Below are 22,125 nucleotides of genomic sequence, written 5' to 3'. Positions count from 1 at the left end.
TCTTCATCCAGTTAATATCATATATAATGTTAGAATTTATTTATATGATATTTATAATCAATATTATATAAAATATGAAACACAAATTAATATTTCTGAAATACAACAAACTACTAGTAGTAATTTAAAACTTACAAAAACACAACTCTTATTAAAAGAACGAACAAAACATCCACAAGGATCCTCAAGTTTCACACAGGAACTTCAGAATTATTTTACGACTTCTTTTGATTTTAATGAGGCAGATAGCGAAAAATTCGATATCTTAAAGTGGTGGTCACAGAAGGCTCAAAGCTTTCCCGTTCTCTCCGTGATCACCAAAGAAATATTAGCTTGTCCAGTGTCAACTGTTACTGTGGAGCAGACGTTCAGTGCTGGCGGCAACATATTAGATGAACGACGATCAACTTTATCTCCCAACTCATTGGAAATCCAAGCATTACTGGACGATTGGACTAGAGCGGAGAAAATAATCCAAGGAATGCAAATTTCAGATGACGAAGTTGAAGATTTTGATACTGAAGAAACAAATACAACAGGAACAGGAAATGGAAGTGAGTGAAAATGTAAAAGGATAAAAATGTAAAAGAACTACGTGGACTTTGATTTCCCTAAAGGGATACGTAGGCAACTTAAATAAGTGCAAGCTCTTTTTCCAATAAATTTTAATTTGTAATTTGTAATGTTTAATTTATAATTTTTAATTTTTTAACATAATAATCTTAAATCGTGACGAACCGTGAACCGGCGGTTCCGAACCGTGAACCGGTGGTTCCGAACCGTGGACCGTAACCGTCTTGAGCGGTTAAGGTTAAGGGTTGATCTGTCTGGAACCGTCGAGCCATCGGTTCCGAACCGTATTCAGGTCTACTAAGACGATGTGTATGTAAATTTAATTAATAAATTTATTGTTCAATAATAATAATGTCAATATTCAATTCATATTTTTATAATTTTGAATTAAAATGATATATTTTTATATTTTAAAAATAATTTTCGTATAAAAAAATAAAGTCCATTACAATTTTCCATGCTCCATTTCCCTTAAGTTGTCAGTTAGTCAAACAGTTATGTGTATATACTATCTGATACAGGTTATAGCAAGTGAGTTCAAAAGATGACGTGTTAGTCAGAGTTAAGATAATATAATGATCAAAATCAGAATAGGAGAGCAGCCCACGCCTAGTTCTGTTGATCGCCCAGTCTCTAAGTTCCCGGATCTTGCTCGTGCGACCCTATAACAGAACCCTCAGATAAGGATGACCAGTTGAGAACTTAGTTGGATATAAGGACTCTAGGGTTTTACTTTGAAATTAAAAAGATGATGCACTTGGTTAGTCAAAGGCCGAACGAATATAGGACTCTCTATATAGGCTTGGTCGGGCAAAGGCCAGCTGAGTTGAGCACCTTTTAAGTCTCATATGGCTCTTAATATAGGATCAACCGGATAAAGGATGAACGAATGTAGGGCTCTCTCTATAGGCTCGGCCGGGCAAAGGCTGGCCGGATGGAGCACCTCTTAGCCTCATATAGCTCTTAATATACGATACGAATATAGGGCTCTCTATACAAGCTTAGTCGAACAATGGTCGGCCAGGTTAAGTACCTTTTAGCTCCACAAAGCTCTTAACATACAAGCGGTCAGATAAAAGCCGAATGAATAAAGGGCTCTCTATGCACTTTCAGTCGGGTAAAGGCTGGCCGAGTTGAGTACCCTCTAGCCTCATAGAGCCCTTAATATAGGAACAGTCAAACAAAGGTCAGACGATCATAAGATTCTATGTATGCGCTCAGCTGGTCAAGGGTTGGTCGGGCTTAGAGCCCTTAGCCTCATAAACAACTCTTAATATACGAATGAATGGATAAAAGTCGGACGATCATAAGGCTTTATTCATGCCCTCGGCTGGTCAAGGGTCGGCCAGGCTCAAAGCCCTTAACCTCATAAACAACTTTTAATATACGAATGACCGAATACAGACAGGTCGAACATAAGGTTCTCTATATACACCCAGTCAAAAAAATATCAGGTACACTTAAAGACACTTATCCTAATTAGAAACTCTATACATATGATTGACCAGGCAGAGGTTGGCTGGGTGTGAAGATACTTGATATCACATCCTCTCTTAAATGCTGCTTTCATCACATGACTTCTCAGATGATTTCTTAACATATTGGGGACACCACATCAGTCTCCGAACAAACTTTTACAATGTTTAATACACGGTCAGACATAAATAAGAATGACTTTTAAGGTCGGCCGAGATATATTTAGCAGACAACTTCTAACAACATTATAACAAATTATTAGAACTTGTCGGGAAATATTCCTTTAAGACTTCCTCATCAATTAGGCGGTTATAATAGTGTGCTCCTCTAATGACTCCATGAAGGGCCTAAGACATAAACGACAAGGAAGGTATATCAATGGGTAAGTAAAAGATTCCTTAGATAATTATTGCATGATACTCAGGTTGTACTTTTCTCATCTTCTAACAAACTCTAACGTATCGGGGACCGCGTCACAATCGTAGAGGTTATGTGAGGTGGTATAAAAAGGAGATCCTCTCCGCTAGCAAGGTACGCAAACATCTGCATCTGAACCATACTCTCGCGTGAACGTTTTCTCTATTGTTCTTCATCCACCTTCGAAAAAGGAAATTGACTTGAACATTGGAGAGTCTAGCTATGAATTTCTATCCCGGTCTTAAGTCACTAACACTTTTTTGGATTGTCGGACTGTGTGCAGGGTCGGAGAAGAGTTCCGCCCCTAGTCAGAGAAGTCTTTCATCGATCAATAAATCATCCACCAGAACTAGTACGTCATCTCTCTAGCATTCAGACAGGATCACCATCAATTTGAATGTTGTAATTAATTGGCTAATTTTCAAAATGCCTAGTAATTTACTAACCTTTTAGAACCACCCTTAACCTTTTTTAAGAATGAATTGAATGTGATCCGATTGTGATCTGATCGAATGATGGGTTGACTCCTTATAAGGGCTCAAGACAGATCACCACCAGCAGATTAGACAAGGGTTGAATCACGTTTGGCTAGGCGCTTCCTTATTGAGTAGGTCCTTATCGGGTTGGCAGTTAACCGGGTTGGCAAGTGATAATTAGACAGCATTTAAACTGAGCAACGAAAAATCTGGGGTTGCCCGTTGCTAACCTAAGGTGGAAAAGGATGGCTGCGAAGACACGTCTGGCTCTAGTGTAGATCAGTGGAACAACGAATGCTCAAAATTAGATCCGGAGCTTCCAACACGATTGATAGACGAACAGGAAAGCTGCAATCACCAAATAGATTTAGAAAAGAGGCCAAGGCAGACCTTGGTGGAACTCCTCTAACGCTCAAGCTAGCGGGTGCAAGTAAAAAGAGAGAAGAAAAACTACAAAACGAAGAAGCTAGTTAGTAGAAAAACAATATCATTTCCCTGCATCAACCTATACAGACACTCTTCCATACCATGCACTCCATGTAGTCCTTGTAGCCCACCCGCCCCACGTCCTCAAAACGTGTCCAAATCACTCTCTCCGCTCACTTGTACACCCAGTCAATTCCCCCCTCAAGCTCAGTTCAAGTCGGACTGCATCGGTCACATACGTGATCCGTTGCTATCTCCGTACATCAGATTAAAAGTATAAAACCAAGAAAATTTTACGAGGTATTTTGAAAAGAATTACTAATTATTATATGATATTTTTAAAAGTACCCTAATTAATTGGTTGGTGAAGAAATTGAGCTAGGGGTGTGACGCACGTTTAATGTTGTGCATTCGTTCGTTAGGGCATCTCTCTAAATGAGTTTTTTTTTTTCATTGTTTCAATATGCCACATAAGCATTAAAAAACTTATTTTAATTGTTAGAGTTCTAAATAAGATTTTTTTTTAAGCCAATTCATAATATGTGGTTGCATGAGTCTATGTATATTATATGGATTTCAAGATAAAAAAATAGGTTTATCCACCATCTTCGCCTTAATTAGCCTCTGCCGAGAACATCTCTTCTCCTTCCATGCCGCCAAGAACCATCTCTTCTCCTTCCATGCCGTCCGACCACGCTTGATCTTGCTGCCAAGAACCATTTCTTCTCTTTCCACACAGCCTGATCACATTCCTGCCATCTCCTCTCCTGCCACGCCTATGGCAGACGAGATCGACCACTCCGATACGGATGAGTAAACGCACCACTCAGATGCGGATGAGGAAATGAACCACTCCGATGGTTTACTGGCGGATGAGGAATCGGAGGCGATTACTTCGAGTTCTTACTGCTCTGGCCGCTGCTTGGGCACGGAATCATTCTCTTGGGGAAATTGTCGTCGCCGATTACCCGGCGCTGGAAACCATACTCGTCACAGATGCTAACGGGCAAGGGGTGTTTGGGTGTTTGCGTTGGACCTGAAGCAGGGCCCAAAAGTTTTCATAAAGTCATCAACGACTTGGTTGACATCAAAAGACATTAGTGTATGGATTCTCCCAAAACTGAAGCTACCTGGTGGGCTGGTGCTGGATGAACCAATTTTAATGGCTAGAGATAGTTCTACAGCAGACACAGTCGATCTATCCATTAGGAACGGTGATAATCACTGGATCCTCAACTCATTTGAGGAGCCATTCAAGACTGCAGTCAACATGATGATGCAGAACGAGCTGGTTTTCATAGAAGAATTATAAGACAACTCTTTCTGAGAGACTAGAATTTTGAGGCAATCCTTTCTTAGAAAGGGGGGAATATTTCAGGCATTGCATTGAAGGTGTCATTCGAGACAATACTTTTCATAAAAACAAATGTAAGATACAGTATGCAGTATAGAACTATACTTGAACTTACTTAGATGACTGTCTTGACGTTTATGATCCAACCTCATGCTTTCAGGATTTGGATTAAACAAGTTCAATAACATTTCTTTTTACAAACAAAATGATAGTGAGTTGTTCCATTGGTATAACTTGCAATACATATTACAATTTTAGCTATTTTGATGGCTAAGCTCTTGCATTACAACAAATTAGAAGCAGAACTTAATATTTTATTGGTAGTGTTATCTTAATATTTTATTGTTAGTGTTATCCATTGTTGTTTGTTTTGTTTACAACCTCAGACTCTGTAGAAACATCAAATGGATTCATATTATAGATTGAAGATTTACTAAGTTTGGCGACGGCAGAAGCTGAAGCAGCAACAAGGGAGGCAGAAACTGCTGAAACTGATGCAGAAGCAGCACAAGCCTTTGCAGAGGCAGCAATGTTGGCACTAAAGAAACGCAATGTTCCTAAGCATGTAAGGTTTAAGTCCGTCTCTTGTGAAACTGTCATCCTACCTCTACCTTTTCCATCTTGCACAATTACTGTTCTCAGCATTTTGCTACAATTCAGTTGTTCTAAGGAGAAATTTCTTTTTTCTTTCAGTTGATAACTGTGCATTTCTTTATATGCTTTTATCTGGGAGGGAGGGAGCTTTCCCTGTCTTGTGCCTTAACATGGTGCTAGGAGCTTTCTTTAACTGTAATTTACAACAAAACACCAAAAAAACAAAACAAAAGATTCAATATTGTCATCATGGTCAAATCATGTTTGTCACAATTATTTAGGTTAACTATATGAAACTTATTTTCTATTGAGATCTATGAAAGATAATATCACTACATAGTAACATTTAAATAAATAAATGTATTTATTTATATTTTATTGACTAATATTCTGTTTAGCCTTACCCTGTAGGCCTCTTATACTTTTTCATTTTAAATGTAAAATCTATTGATGATGTTTAAACAAGTTTATACCATTTCAATTTGTTTTGTATTTTCATGTATATATTCATGCAAATTGTACAGTGTATCCTCCTTTATATCTTGGAAATGTGCACATGACACCTCATGCAAAAGATATTAGGGTTGAGTAACGTCTATGGATGTGTGACCATTGTTGCAACACTGATTGTGGTGGAACCCTGAAGATGAGCATTCAAGGATCTCATTTCCCATGACTTTCTGGTATTCAACTTGTTACCTGTGGATGTTATGATCTGGATATAAGTACTTTTCATTGTATATTTTAGTCAATAACATCATCTACTGTACAAGTCTTCTTGTTTTTTCCCCCTTTTTTGAAGGGATGTCTGCTTTATTGTTACAAGTTGCTGAGCTCTTTGACACTATCAGCCATTTACTTGATGCTGCTTCAGCTTCCGCCATGGCAGCATCTGCCTCTGCAACAGATTGAGCAGCAACAGCAGCTTCCTGATCTGTCATATATATTTCGCATTCGTGCTAATTCAGCATCTATCTGAAATTTCTAGAGGGGTTTGATTTCAGGTCTAGCTAGGTTCCCCTTGCTGTACTTCAACAAGAAATTTGGAAAACTGTTTTCTCTTTTTGAATAAGCAGAAATTGGTGCTATTCTATACTTGTGCTTCACCTAATAGGTAGGAACAAACTGTCAACACACTGCTGGTTAGACAAACAGATTGCCTAGCTAGCTATAAGACAACAACCAAATTAAAAAAAACTAATGGGATATGATGAATAGAATTAAGGTATACAAATTGTTGAGATACATTTATTTGGTAAAATGACATGAAACTATATATATATATATATATAGATGTGTAGACTGAAACCTTGATCAAATTGTACAACGTGATCTGTGTTCAATATGATATTCTTTCTAATTAATTCTCCCTCAAATCTAAAATAATTCAGGGCTATGGAGTTAAATGATATTGAAGACAGATCACGTTGTATAGTTTGATCAAGGTTTCAGTCTATACACACACACACACACACACACACACACACACACACACACACACACACACACATATATATATATATATATATATATATATATATATATATATATATATATATATATATTGTTTCATGTCATTTTACCAAATAAATGTACCTCAATAATTTCTTCCATTTTTCGTTTTATAAATCATTTGAAAATGTAAAATCTTTATGGCAAATGTATACCTTAATTCTATTCAGCATATCCCATTAGTTTTTTGTAATTTGGTTGTTGTCTTATAGCTAGCTAGGCAATCTGTTTGTCTAACCAGCAGTGTGTTGACAGTTTGTTCCTACCTATTAGGTGAAGCGCAAGTATAGAATAGCACCAATTTCTGCTTATTCAAAAAGAGAAAACAATTTTCCAAATTTCTTGTTGAAGTACAGCAAGGGGAACCTAGCTAGACCTGAAATCAAACCCCTCTAGAAATTTCAGATAGATGTTGAATTAGCACGAATGCGAAATATATATGACAGATCAGGAAGCTGCTGCTCAATCTGTTGCAGAGGCAGATGCTGCCATGGCGGAAGCTGAAGCAACATCAAGTAAATGGTTGATAGTGTCAAAGAGCTCAGCAACTTGTAACAATAAAGCAGACATCCCTTCAAAAAAGGAGGGAAAAAACAAGAAGACTTGTACAGTAGATGATGTTATTGACTAAAATATACAATGAAAAGTACTTATATCCAGATCATAACATCCACAGGTAACAAGTTGAGAAAGTCATGGGAAATGAGATCCTTGTATGCTCATCTTCAGGGTTCCACCACAATCAGTGTTGCAACAATGTGTGTGGTCACACATCCATAGACATTACTCAACCCTAATATCTTTTGCATGAGGTGTCATGTGCACATTTCCAAGATATAAAGGGGGATACACTGTACAATTTGCATGAATATATACATGGAAATACAAAACAAATTGAAATGGTATGAACTTGTTTAAACATCATCAATAGATTTTACATTTAAAATGAAAAAGTATAAGAGGCCTACCCTGCTAAACCGAATATTAGTCAATAAAATATAAATAAATACATTTATTTATTTAAATGTTACTATGTAGTGATATTATCTTTCATAGATCTCAATAGAAAATAAGTTTCATATAGTCAACCTAAATAATTGTGACAAACATGATTCGACCATGATGACAACATTGAATCTTTTGTTTTGTGTTTTTGGTGTTCTGTTGTAAATTTCAGTTAAAGAAAGTTCCTAGCACCGGTTAAGGCACAAGACAGGGAAAGCTCCCTCCCTCCCAGATAAAAGCATATAAAGAAATGCACAGTTATCAACTGAAAGAAAAAAGAGATTTCTCCTTAGAACAACTGAATTGCAGCAAAATGCTTAGAACAGTAGTTGTGCAAGATGGAAAAGGTAGAGGTAGGATGACAGTTTCACAAGAGACGAAATTAAACCTTACATGCTTAGGAACATCGTGTTTCTTCAGTGCCAACATTGCTGCCTCTGCAAAGGCTTGTGCTGCTTCTGCATCAGTTTCAGCAGCTTCTGCCTCCCTTGTTGCTGCTTCAGCTTCCGCCATCGCCAAATTTAGTAAATCTTCGATCTATAATATGAGTCCATTTGATGTTTCTATAGAGTCTGAGGTTGTAAACAAAACAAACAACAATGGATAACACTAACAATAAAATATTAAGTTCTGCTTCTAATTTGTGTAATGCAAGAAGCTTCGCCATCAAAATAGCTAAAATTGTAATATGTATTGCAAGTTATACTAATGGAACAACTCACTATCATTTTGTTTGCAAAAAGAAATGTTATTGAACTTGCTGAATCCAAATCCTAAAAGCATGAGGTTGGATCCTAAACGTTAAGACAGTCATCTAAGTATAGTTCTATACTGAATATTATATCTAACATTTGTTTTTATGAAAAGTATTGTCTCGAATGACTCCTTCAATGCAATGCCTGAAATATTCCTCCTTTCTAAAAAAGGATTGCCTCAAAATTCCAATCTCTCAGAAAGAGTTGCCTTATAATTCTTCTATGAAAACCAGCTCATTCTGCATCATCATGTTGATTGCAGTCCCGAACGGCTCCTCAAATGAGTTGAGGATCCAGTGATTATCACCGTTCCTAATGGATAGATCAACTGTGTCCACTGTAGAATTGTCTCATCCAACACCATCCCACCCGGTAGCTTCAGTTTTGGGAGAATCCATACACTAATGTCTTTTGATGTCAACCAAGTCGTCAATGACTTTATGAAAACTTTTGGGCCCTGCTTCAGGTCCAAGGCAAGCACCCCTTGCACGTTAGCATCTGTGACGAGTATGGTTTCTAGCACCGGGTAATCGGCGATGATTTCCTCGAGAGAATGATTCCGTGCCCAAGTAGCGGCCAAAGCAATAAAAAGCCAAGCCTCCCCTTTCCACTTGCGGTCATTGCCATTGGCTTCCAGGTCGAGTCGGATTTGGATCGTCTGGTTTTGATGATTCACAGGTCGTGAAGATGGCGACTCGATCGGTTGATGACCGCATTTCAACTTTCCATTTAAAAATTAAGTCGCCGCCGTCTAGGACATTAATTTCGGAAACAAGAATCTCTAAGGGCATCCGCAATGTTATCTCGTTATAACATTCACCACCTCATCAAAAAGCATGGGCTCACTGCCAGATATTATTTATAACAACCTCCTTCTTTCACTCACATTCCTTTTAACATTTACACTCATTATTTATGGGTACCACATCCACTCAATCATTTTAAATTATATCATATTAAATAAATATATTTTAAATATGTTTTAAAATATTTAAATTATTATTATTAATCTTACTTTTAAAAATATAATTTTATAGTTTTTCAAAAATAATATTAACTTTTTAATATATTTATTAAATAAAATAGATGTTTGTGAAAAACGAGTAGTGAGTTGGAATGAAAATATGTGTACATATTGATGGATATTTATAGATGAAATTTCGAACTAGCCGTTAAAAAATAACCATTAAAAAACTTACTGTTTTATTTAATTTTTAATTTTATAATTTACATTTAAAAAAAAATAAAAAAAATTATACACATGGGGTGGGCTAGCCCTGGCCCACCCCTTGCATGTTTGAACGCGTTCAAGACCTTGAACGCATTCATTACGCAGAGTTGGCATCTACAACACGGCGTTAAATGAACAGTACCGCTATAACGCGACATTAATGGCGCGTTGCAAATGCCCTAAGTGGAGGCGTTTAATTTTCTTGAAATTGGTGAGAACCTGATGCATCGAAATCCGTTGAAAAGGCAAGTTTGAGGTGATGCAATTGAGGAGGAAGTCCTTTAAATTAACCGACAGGAGAGGCGTATTAAGGACACGTCAGCGTGTCAAGGACTAGGTGGGCTGGATGAAATCGGCACGGATGATGACAGCGTGCACAATGAGTTGAGCGGCGGGACACGAGCAAGCAGCAACCCAAGACCTCGGCGTGCCTATTAGGTTAAAGATTTCAAGAATCAAGTCAAGTAAGAACTTGAAGTAGTCGATCGCCTCCGATTCCTCATCCGCCAATAAACCATCGGAGTGGTTCATTTCCTCATCCGCATTTGAGTTGTGTGTTTACTCATCTGTCAGTAAATGATCGGAGTGGTTGATCTCATCTTTTCCCTCGTCCATCATGGGCGTGGCAGGAGAGGAGATGGCAAGAATGTGATCGAGCTGTGTGGAAAGAGAAGAATTGGTTCTTGGCAGCAAGATCAAGCGTGGTTGGGCGACATGGAAGGAGAAGAGATGGTTCTTGGCGGCATGGAAGGAGAAGAGATGGTTCTCGACAGAGGCTAAGACGAAGATGGTGGATAACTAGGTAACTCAAAAATGGCCATAATTTTAAATATTTATTTTTTAAAAAAATATTATTTCTGTATAATTATTCTATTTTTTTTTTATCAATTTATCAAAAGACGTAGAGTACTTTTGTTTATACCAAATGGAGCAGATAAAAAAATTCATTTTCCGGATTACCCTTCTGGCAACCTCCTCTTTTCAATCAGCATTTTCCAAGCATCCAAGTCATAAATTGAATTAAAAATTATTTTGTAGTTCGGATGCACGTCCTCTCATCATCTCTCTCCCTCCATCCCTCTAGCCTGGTCTTATAAACATGAGAGAAATATGAACCTCCTTCACTTGCCATTCCTTCTCATGCTGGTTGGTGGGATTGCAAAAGACCAGTTAGGGTTTAGGGATATTGGCGTAAGAGTTTCAAGAGGAGTCCAAAGGACAACAACAGTTAAAAACGTCAACGTTCAAGGACAAACTTCTAGCAAGAGTGAAATTAGTAGAAGAATACAATTAAAGATTTAGCGATGTATGTATAGATTTATTATTGTAAATAGGGTAGTGATGTAAAAAAATATTACAGTTTGGCTATAAAGGGTGATGAAAAAAAATCATATTTATGGTTTCATTGGATGTGTGGCGAATAAATATTCAACAACACATGCAATATGATGTAATCCAATACTTAATCGATTTGCAAGGTGCTCTAATATGATGCTAGATTTCAACTAGACCTTGCTCATGCATGTTAGGTTAATATAGTGTTATTAGGACGTTGAGTCTGATATGTGATCATATTAGACCCACTTTCTACCTTGATCAAAAGTTTTGTTTGATACCATATCTACCTTCTCTCCTCGCTCAACCCTTCATAGTGATTGGGAGTTTGCATAAATCTAATTACCCTTGTTCCATCAATGTGTGTTGACCAAAAGCCACTTATGAACCTAAACTTGTTTAATTACACCCATTTAACGTATTGTTAGTTTTTGTGGTTGTAAGGAATTAAATTGTGCTAATCATTTTTTATTTAGGCCTCTCATTAACTTAGTGATGGTCCAAGTTTACAAGAACTTTTTGCTTCAATACGAGTCTGATATTGGATGATATCAGGCTCACGCTAGGCCTGATATCATCCTATATTAGGCTCACATTGGGCCTGATATCATCCCATATCAGGCCTAGCTTGGGCCTGATATGTGATCATATCAGGTTCAACATGATCTTTTGTTAAAACTTTGCTTTTACATCATATAGATCTTTTCCTTACTAAACCCTTCCTAGCAGTTGGAAATATGCAAAATTACAAAAACCTTGGGCTCATATCAGTAAGATTGTGTCACAACCACTGATAAATTATGAAAATCTAATAGGTACATCATATACTTGGTCTTTGATAAATTTGTATGTACAACAGCACTTGATTATGTAGTTGTAAATTTACTAAATTAGTTTGTAATTTATTTATCAGGGACGATCATATAACTGAAGAAATTCTCTCTAAGATATGGAATACGCTTGATACAAATTCTAGCATTGGACATGGAGCTAATGTAGAAGAATTAGTCAGAAGAAATATTCCATCATCTTCGGAGTATAGTGGTGTGCCTAACACAAATCAAATTACAAGCAGTAAGTTCACATTTGATCTAAATGAAGAAGCAAGTATTCAAGAAGATGAGGTTCTGAATCCTTGTACAACACTTGGTGATTACTTTGAGCCTACTGGGAGTGAGAAGGAAGGATATTATACTCGAATTAGAGAGGAATTATAATGTAATACAGATGTACAAGAATTCTTAGTTGATGATATGCAGATTGAACAATATGAAATTTCTCCAGAACACTACAGTGACTTAGAAGAGGAGTTCTCAATAGCTGATGATCCATATATTCTAAATTCTTGATTGCTCCAAAGGCCAATTGAAGAGGCAATAGATGAGCATGAATTTTGTGTTGGATAGATTTTTTTCGTCTCGACAAGAGTTCAAGAATGCACTTGTGAAACATATAATGGTTAAACATATGAAATATAACCTAGTTGACACTCGGAAAAATAAAATAAAAGTCGTCTGCTTCAATCAACCATGTACATGGAGAGTAGTTGGCCGAGGGGATGTAGAGTTCATTGTTACGAAATATATAAAGGAACACCAATGTGGCACCATTAGGGAAAGTTCTGATCATCAAGCATGCTCTTCCTCCTTTGTAGCTTCTTTTGTTGAAGAACAATTTCTTGCTAATGAATAGTATAAGCCAAGTATGATTATATCAGATATAAAAGCTAGGTTTGGAGTGACCATATTATACAGAAAAGCATACATAGCTCGAGAGAAAGTGATGAAGAAAGTCGTTGGAGATTATGACAAAGCATATAAAGATCTTCTACTATATTTGCGTGAGTTAAGAGTTAGGGATCCTAAAACCTATGTGGCACTACATAGGAATGGGGATAATCAATTTCAACATTGTTTTTGGGGTTTTGGAGCTTGTAGAAGAGTATTCAGGTCTTATCTACCAAATTGATTGGAATTGATGCCACTCATCTAAGAGGAAAATATCCGGGTGTGTTGTTGATGGCTACAACAATTGATGCTAATGACAATGTCCTCCCAGTAGCCATTGGAATCGCTGAAGTTAAATGTGGGTCTGCATAGGAGTGGTTTTTGGATTATACAAAGAGATTCTTTGCTGTTGATGCAGAGTCAATGAGCATAGTATCAGATAGACATCGCGACATTATATCAGAAGTTAGGAAAGTCTACCCTACCGCCCATCATGCTTTCCGTTGCCACCACATGTCTTGCAATATGATAACAGATACTGGTAGTAGGTTAGGTTTAGGCTTGTTTTGGGCAACAGCTCGAGCAAACACAACACTCCAATATGAACTCATAATGCAGTCCATGCTTGAAAAACATCCAGATGCTCATAAGTGGCTTTAGAACATTGCCCCTAAAAGATGGGCTAATTCACACTTTAGTGGCAGAAGGTACACAATGTAACTATCAATTGTGTAGAAAGTTTAAATGCTTTGTTCAAGGAGACACGTGAACTTCCCATAAACAGGTTAATTGATAATACTAGAAGAAAGGTAGCTCAATGGTTCTATAACAGTAGGGAGGAAGTCTCGAAATGGTATGTTGCTTTGACACCTCATGCTACGAAATAAATGGATTCAAGGAGGGTGAAAGCTAGAATATAAAGTCCACCCCTACTCTCAATCTGAAATGAAAGTAGAGACATGGGGTGCTTCATTCATTGTTGATTTGGAGAGAAAATATTGTAATTGCGAGGAGTTTCAAATTTCAGGATTACCTTGCTCACATGCAATTACCGTCATCATTCACCGGAACATGAATACACTCCCATATTGTGAGAATTATTTTCATTCACAGAATTGGAATGCAACATACATGGATCGTATTTACCCCTGTCGAAGCAAGGAATTCTGGCCTAGGGGAGTAAACAACATTATAGTTCTATGTCTCTGTAGCTTTGTGCAATTGGGTAGGTGAAAGAATTCACAGATCGAGTCAAAACATAACGGGAAGATAAAAATCAAATGCAGTCGATGCAAATAACTGGGTTATAATCAGAGGACCTATAGAATGCCGCCAGCCCTTGGGTCTTGACTTACTTGTAAATTGGAGGAGTTAATCCATATATTTTGTATATTTTGTATGTAGTACATCTATAGAATTATAAGAAAAATAGTTGTGCAAAGTGATGTTATTGTTATATCTTTGATTGTAGTATATATTTTATAATACAGTGTTATCTATGGTATGAGAAGTGTAAACCATCCCAGCAAGGCAGAACTAATACTTTACACCATATATCCATTTTGTAAAATAAAAATACGCTAGTAGTTGTGAATACTCAGAAAAAAATAGGTTTAGTCCATCTCTGCATTTCAATTCAACAGGTAGGGGTTGTTAATTTCAAAGTCATGTCAATTTATTTTAAACTATAAATAAGTTGAAACTTAAACAAAAAGATTGTTGTGATGCTTGAAAAAAAAAAAATTGGGCACCGGTTGTCGTTTATTGAAAAAAATAGATGCATTGTTCCGTGCCAAATGGCACGGAGCAAGAACTTCTTATTCAGGGTGTATAACTAAGGTTTGACACCATATATACCATCTCCCCTCTCAGACCTTCATAGGGAATATGATTTCAAGTAAATCCAAGTAGCGTAGGGCCATCAATGGGTTTTGGTCAAAACTCACTTATGGACCTAGACATCTCTGATTGGACCAATTTCAAGTCTGGTTAGATTCTACTATTGCAAGGACTCCAATAACACTATCCATCAGTGTTGTACACCTCTCTAGGGGTGGTAGCACACTTTAAAAAATAGCCTCATATTGGGCCTGATATGGTACCACAACAAGCCCAACATAGGTATGATATGATACCATATTAGGCCCAACGTGGGTTTGATATTAAAACTTAGACAAAATGATTGTTTTAAACTATAAATAAGTAGAAACTCAGATAAAATGACTGTTATGATGCTTGAAAAAAAATTGGACACTGGTTGTAGTTCATTAAAAAAAACAGGTGCATTGTTCTGTGCCAAATGGCACGGAGCAAGAACTTCTTATCCAGGGTGTATAACTAAGGTTTGACAGCATATATACCATCTCCCCTCTCAAATCTTCATAGAAAACATGATTTCAAGTAAATCTAAATAGCGTAGGGCCATCAGTGGGTCTTGGTCAAAACCCACTGATGGACCTAAACACCTCTGATTGAACCCATTTCAAGTCTGGTTAGATTCTGGTATTGCAAGGACTCCAACGATGCTATCCATTACTATTGTATAGCTCTTTAGGGGTGGTAGCATGCTTTAAATAAAAAAATCAGCCTCATATTAGGCTTGATATAGTACCATATCAGGCCCAACGTGGGCATGATATTAAAACTTAGACAAATTGATTGTTTTAAACTATAAATAAGTTTAATCTTAGACAAAATGATTGTTGTGATGCTTGAAAAAAAATGGACATTGATTGTCATTCATTGAAAAAAATAGGTGCACTGTTCCGTGCCAAATGGCACAGAGCAAGAACTTCTTATTCAGGTGTATAACTAAGGTTTAACACCATATATACCATCTCCCCTCTCAAACCTTCATAAGGAACGTGATTTCAAGTAAATCTAAGTAGAGTAGAGCCATCAGTGTGTTTTGGTCAAAATCCACTGATAGACCTAGACACCTCTGATTGGACCCATTTCAAGTATGCTTAAATTTTGGTATTGCAAGGACTCCAACGATGCTATCCATTACTGTTGTACAGCTCTCTAGGGGTGGTAGCACGCTTTGAAAAAAAAATCAGCCTCATATTGGGCCTGATATGGTACCATATTAGGCCCAACGTGGGCCTAATATTAAAACTTAGACAAAATGATTGTTTTAAACTATAAATAAGTTGAAACTTAGACAAAATGATTGTTGTGATGCTTGAAAAAAAAATTGGATACCGGTTGTCGTTCATTGAAAAAATAGGTGCACTGTTCCGTGCCAAATGGCACAGAGCAACAACTTCTTATCTAGGGTGTATAACTAAGGGTTGACACCATATATACCATCTCCCCTCTCAAACCTTCATAGGGAATGTGGTTTCAAGTATCCAAGTAGCGTAGGGCATCAGTGGGTTTTGGTCAAAATCCACTAATAGACCTAGACACCTCTAATTGAACCCATTTCAAGTCTGGTTAGATTCTGGTATTGCAAGGATTCCAACGGTGCTATCCATTACTATTGTACAACTCTCTGTGTGTGGCAGGACATTTTGAAAAACAAAAATCAGCCTCATATTGGGCCTGATATGGTACCATATCAAGCCCAACATGGTTCTGATATGATACCTTTATAAAAATACTATAATTTAAACATAATTTGAACTTACAACATGGGAATTTGATTCACCATAATTTTAATTTACACAAATAGTATATCATTACAAGAATAGTCTATTACACATTTTTATTTACAAATTTTCAATTTCTTGATGTTAAAATTTTTGTCAGATATGATTTTATGTCCAAGTCTAAATCTATAAGCTCTCATGTCAGCTTGTGTAAAGTCTGTTGATCTCTGAAACATCAAACTCTCTGCATAGCGCATCATAAAAAAAAGCACAATCTAACCTACAAGGAAAAATATTATAATGGTGAGAGTCTATTGTGAGGTAAAGATGATGGAACATACATAAATACTTATGATTTGCCTTGTGTGGGGCCATTAACTTGAAGTGTTTTAAAGTCTCTCCCGGAGAAAGGTGCTAATCCTTGATGCCATATGTGATAGTATGACTAGTTTAACTCTTTAAAAAACAACACCTACATATAAAAGACAATAGTAATTAATACATAGCCAACGCTTATTGGATATATATATATATATACAACACTGCTCTCCTGCGAAACGCTGCATGCGAAACGCTGATCTGGACACACCACATCACATGCGAAAGAAGCAAAAAAAAAATAATAATAAAGCATAAAAAAAGCTGCTCTGTCGCGACGCACAAATTCGTGGGTCTAGGGTTAGCAGCCTCTCCTCCCTCTCTCGCGATGCACCCCTCTCGCCGCAACACAACGTGCTCCTCTCCTCCCGCCGCGACACCCTCCTCTCCTCCCCACAAGCCCTCTCGCCGCGACGCGACGTGCCCTCCTCTCCTCCCGCCGTGACGCCCTCCTCTCCCCGCCATGACACCCTCATCTCCTCCCCACAAGCCCTCTCGCCACGACACGACGCGCCCTCCTCTCCTCTCGCTGTGACGCCCTCCTCTCCCCGTCGTGATGCCCTCCTCTCCCCGTCGTGATGCCCTCCTCTCCCCGTCGCGACACCCTCCTCTCCTCCTCGCAAGCCGTCTCGCCTCGACGTGCTACATCCTATCAGGTTAAACAAATTTTCTCCAGTGAAAACAAATTTTCTCCAGTGATCTTGCCCACAAAACTGCTCATTGATGTTTTTCATTTTGCAACAGCTACAAACATAAACGCTGCAGTGGCTGAAGATTGCCCAGAAGTTGGAATATAACTGCTCCTTAAGATAGTAAGTTTGATAAAATTTATTTAGTATCTGCTATGGCTTTGTAAATTTCAACAAATATTTGATACATCAGTCTTAGCTCATTGATGTTTTTCATTTCCGAAATCTGCATTTTTTTATAGGGCAATGTGTCCTGCTTTAGATTGTTTGTGTTGTTAAACATTTATGTGTATTTGTAAAATATTGATTGTTACTGTTATTTTGCTTTAGAAAACTATAGTATTTATTTATTTATATATTTATCTATTATCAAATATAATGCGAGGGTTTCCAGAAATGGAGGAAAATAGAGTTGATGATTAAGAATTCATTCCCCAAGCTACAGATGATCACAAGCAAAAAATTGGAATGGAATTCGTATCACTAGAGGATGCATATTCGTTCTATAACCAATATGCACGAGAAGCCGGATTTAGTTCAAGGAATAACATGAGCAGGAAAAACAAGATGGCAAATGAAGTGAAGTGGAAATAAATTGTATGTTTTAAAGAAGGACATACAAATGTAATGTTGAACAATAAACATGCAAACGTTGATCAACTAATAAGGGAGGAGCATGTGGTGCAGTTAGAACGGGTTGTAAGGCAAATATTGCACTTGTCAAGAAACATATGGGACCTAATTTGGTTGCCAGTAACTTCATAGAAACTCATAATCATCCACTCTCGACTTCATCAAAGGTACATTTGCTACGCTCGTATCGTAATGTTTCGACAGCAAAGAAGACATTGACAAAAGAATTTTCAGAGACTAATGTACCAACTTATCAACAAATGCGATTATTGGAGATAGAGTATGGAGGCCCTGAGGGGGTTGGTTGCACAGAAAAAGATATTAGAAACTTTGAGGGGAATCTAAAGGATGAACAAAAGGGTATTGATGCCAAAACATTGATTGAATTGTTTACATCTGAATAAGAGAAGAATTCTATTTTTTTCTTTGATTATGAGACTAATTCAGATAATAGATTTAGTAGGTGTTTTTGGGTTGATCATGTATCAAGAAGGGCGTATAGTATATTTGGTGATGCAGTTGTATTTGATACGACATATAATACCAACAAATATGGCTTGATTTTTGCACCATTTGTAGGAGTTAATCATCATCATCAGATAATTCTTTTTGGTTGTGGGTTTCTAAATGATGAGAAAACTGAGCCTTTTGTTTGGTTGCTTACAAAGTTCTTAGAAGTCATGCCTAAAGGTGCACCAATTATTATCATCACTGATCAGAATTCTGCTATGACAAAAGCCATTGCACAAGTTTTCCCTCAAACAGTACATCGATATTATTTGTGGCATATATTAAACAAATTTCCAGATAAATTAGACCCTTTGACTTTTCGAAACCACTGTCACAACATAAAGAACGTCATTGTAAATTCTACAACACCTGATGATTTTGAGATGTCATGGGAAGAGACTATCAAGTGTGCTAACTTAGAGACAAATGATTGATTGTCCTTAATGTATGAATTGCAACACAGATGGGTACCAACATATTTTAGTCATGTATTTTCTGTAGGAATGTCAAGTAGTTAAAGATTTGAAGGTTCACATGCATTTTTCAAGAAATATGTCTCAAATAAGAACTCATTAATGGATTTTATCACCCGTTTTAATAGAGCACTGAGGCACCAAAGATATAATGAGTTAGTTGCGAACCATGTTGATATGAATGAGCATCCCAAGATTAAGACAGCCTGTCCAATGGAAACTTAAATGGTTAAGCTGTATACAAAAAAGAAATGTTGGAGTTTCAAAGTGAAATGATCGAGAGTCATAGTTATTATATGCAACAGACATTTACAGGAGTTTCCTCAGCCATTTACCATGTAATGAAATTTCAAAGTCCTTCCACAAAATCAAGAGTGTTGATGCATGACAAACAAAGGGACTGCATATCGTGTAGCTGCACAAAATTTGAGTTTGAGGGCATTCCATGCAGATATATGTTAGCTTTTTTCATATTAACCAAGTGTTTCTTTTGCCTGATACGTATATAATCAAATGATGGACACGAGATGCAAAAGTTAGAGCAATATATGCATTAGGGGAGCAAAATGTCATTGATGATCCAGATTCAGAAAGGTATTTGATGTCGAGGCACTCGAGATTGTCCTATAAAGCTTCAGTATTAGTTGATGATGCATCTATGAGTAATGAGAGGACAACCTTCTTGGATGAACAATTCGATTGTTTCTACAACAAAATGAAAGAGATGTCCATTCGTACAACATGCAATGATAGAAGTAAAAAAAAAGAAATCCATTGATGAGGGCCTTGGTATTAGTGATCCTTCTGCAATAAAAACTAAGGGATGTGGAAAAAGATTGAAATCATCAAAGGAGAAATCAACCTCAAATTCAAGGCTTTGTCGTGGATGCGGACATCGAGGAGTGTCACATGACAAACGTAATTGTCTAAATTTACAACAAACGTATGCGTCATTCTGCATTTCTATTATAAGTTTACTTGCCAACACAAATTTATTTTATTACATTTTGTAAATATGACAATGTGTCAATTAGCAGATCAACCGAAGATAATAATCTTAACAGTGTTGACAACACATATGAACCGAATTTGGGATCTATGGCTGGTACTATCAAAGTTATAATTTGTTAAATTATAATGGTTTAATGAGAAAATTAAATTAATAAATTATCTTTATTGTTGCAGGTTCTAACAACATATGCTAGGATGTTAGGATGCTTGTATACTGTATATGTCCCTTCTGTCTCTACAAGAAGCAGGTTGTGATTTTGAATTCTAAAGTTCAAGCTTGTCGATGTCAGGATGCTTGCATATTGTATTTTGAATTGTGAGATATTGGCTCTGTTGGAGTGTATACTGAAAGCCTAAGCTTTGTAAACATTCATTATGAATAAAGAATCACATTTGGTCAAATTGTCTACATTTAGTTGTAGTTGTTCAATTAATTTATACTGTAGATAACATAGTATGTGGTGTCACATGCAGAAGATGATGTTATCAGTACCTTATAAATTATAAACAGTAGCTCATGACCAAAATGGAAAGGAACAAACCATTAGAAGGTCGTAGTGTAATTAGGTATCAGTTTATCTTGATTGTCTAATTACACTAGTACACTTAGAGTGTATTGAGTAGGACCATTTGAGGTCGTTTCTTTTATACTGACTTTATAAAGAAACAAAGACCTCGGTTATTATGGAAGTGTGTGCTCTTAATCCTGATATAATAACAAGCACATATATTTGATATTTATTTCTTTAATTTATCAATGGGTGAGATTTAGTTCGATGAATCAATAAGCCCGATAAGTTGGGAAATGGTATTACTTATAGTGTGTGTTGTTGATTATAGAAGGAAACTGTGTCCTAGAGATACTAGGTTGATAATGTCCCCAAGAGGAGCTCATAAGGATTGTCATGTTAAACCCTGCAGGTGGACTTAGTCCGACATGACGATAAGGTTGAGTGGTACTACTCTTGGACTTAGATATTAATTAAATGAGTTGTCAGTAACTCACTTAATTAGTGGACATTCGATATCTTAAACACAGGGAGACTAACACACTCATAATAAGAAGGGGCCCAAAAATGTAATTTGGGATTGGTGCGGTAGTTCAATGATAGTTCTCTAGTGGAATGAATTATCATTGATAAAATTAAGTTGTGTGTTCGGGGCGAACACGGGATGCTTAATTTTATCGGGAGACCAAAACCAATTCCTCCTCTCGGTCCCTATCGTAACCTCTTAGTTATAGAGTTCTATACCCACCTTCTATACCCACCCAATAGGGGCCGGCCAAGCTAGCTTGGGAAACAAGCTAGGGCCGGCCTAGGTATAAGATTGGGTGGCCGGCCCTAGCTTGAACCCAAGCTAGTAGGGCCGGCCAAAATAAATTAAAAAGAATTATTAATTTTAATTTTTATTATGTGGAAGAAATAATTTATTAAAGAGAATTTAAATTAAAATTATCTCTCTTGTAAAATTTACAAAAGATTAAAGAAAGAGATTTGATCTCTTTCCTTATTTGTAAATTGGTGAGATATTTTATTTTCTCTTTAAAAATTATTCACATATTGTAAAATTAAAATTATGAAAATTTCTTTTTATTAACCATGTAGAGATTTTTAAAGAAAAATTTTATTTTTTTTAAATTTCCGGAAACAAATTAGGAAGTTTTAATTGTTGATTAAAACTTGTCCAATTTGTTCTCCAATGATGTGGCCGGCCATGAGATTGTAATTTGGGAAATTTTATTTTATTTTTTCTCAATTAAATCATGACAAGGAAATTGAGGAAATTTTATTGTAATTAAATTTCCCAATTTGCCTAGGCCAAGGAATATAAAAGAAGGGGTGAGGGTGGCTTCATGGAACAACCTCTATTGTTTTCTCTCCCTCTTTTCCTTGGTGTTGTGACCGACCATCATCCTCTCCCTCTCTTCCTCTTGTGGTGGCCGAATACTTCATCC

This window comes from Zingiber officinale, chromosome 1A (genome assembly GCF_018446385.1).
Source record: "Zingiber officinale cultivar Zhangliang chromosome 1A, Zo_v1.1, whole genome shotgun sequence".
Taxonomy (NCBI): Eukaryota; Viridiplantae; Streptophyta; class Magnoliopsida; order Zingiberales; family Zingiberaceae; genus Zingiber; species Zingiber officinale.
Note: the sequence above shows the minus strand (reverse complement) of the source record.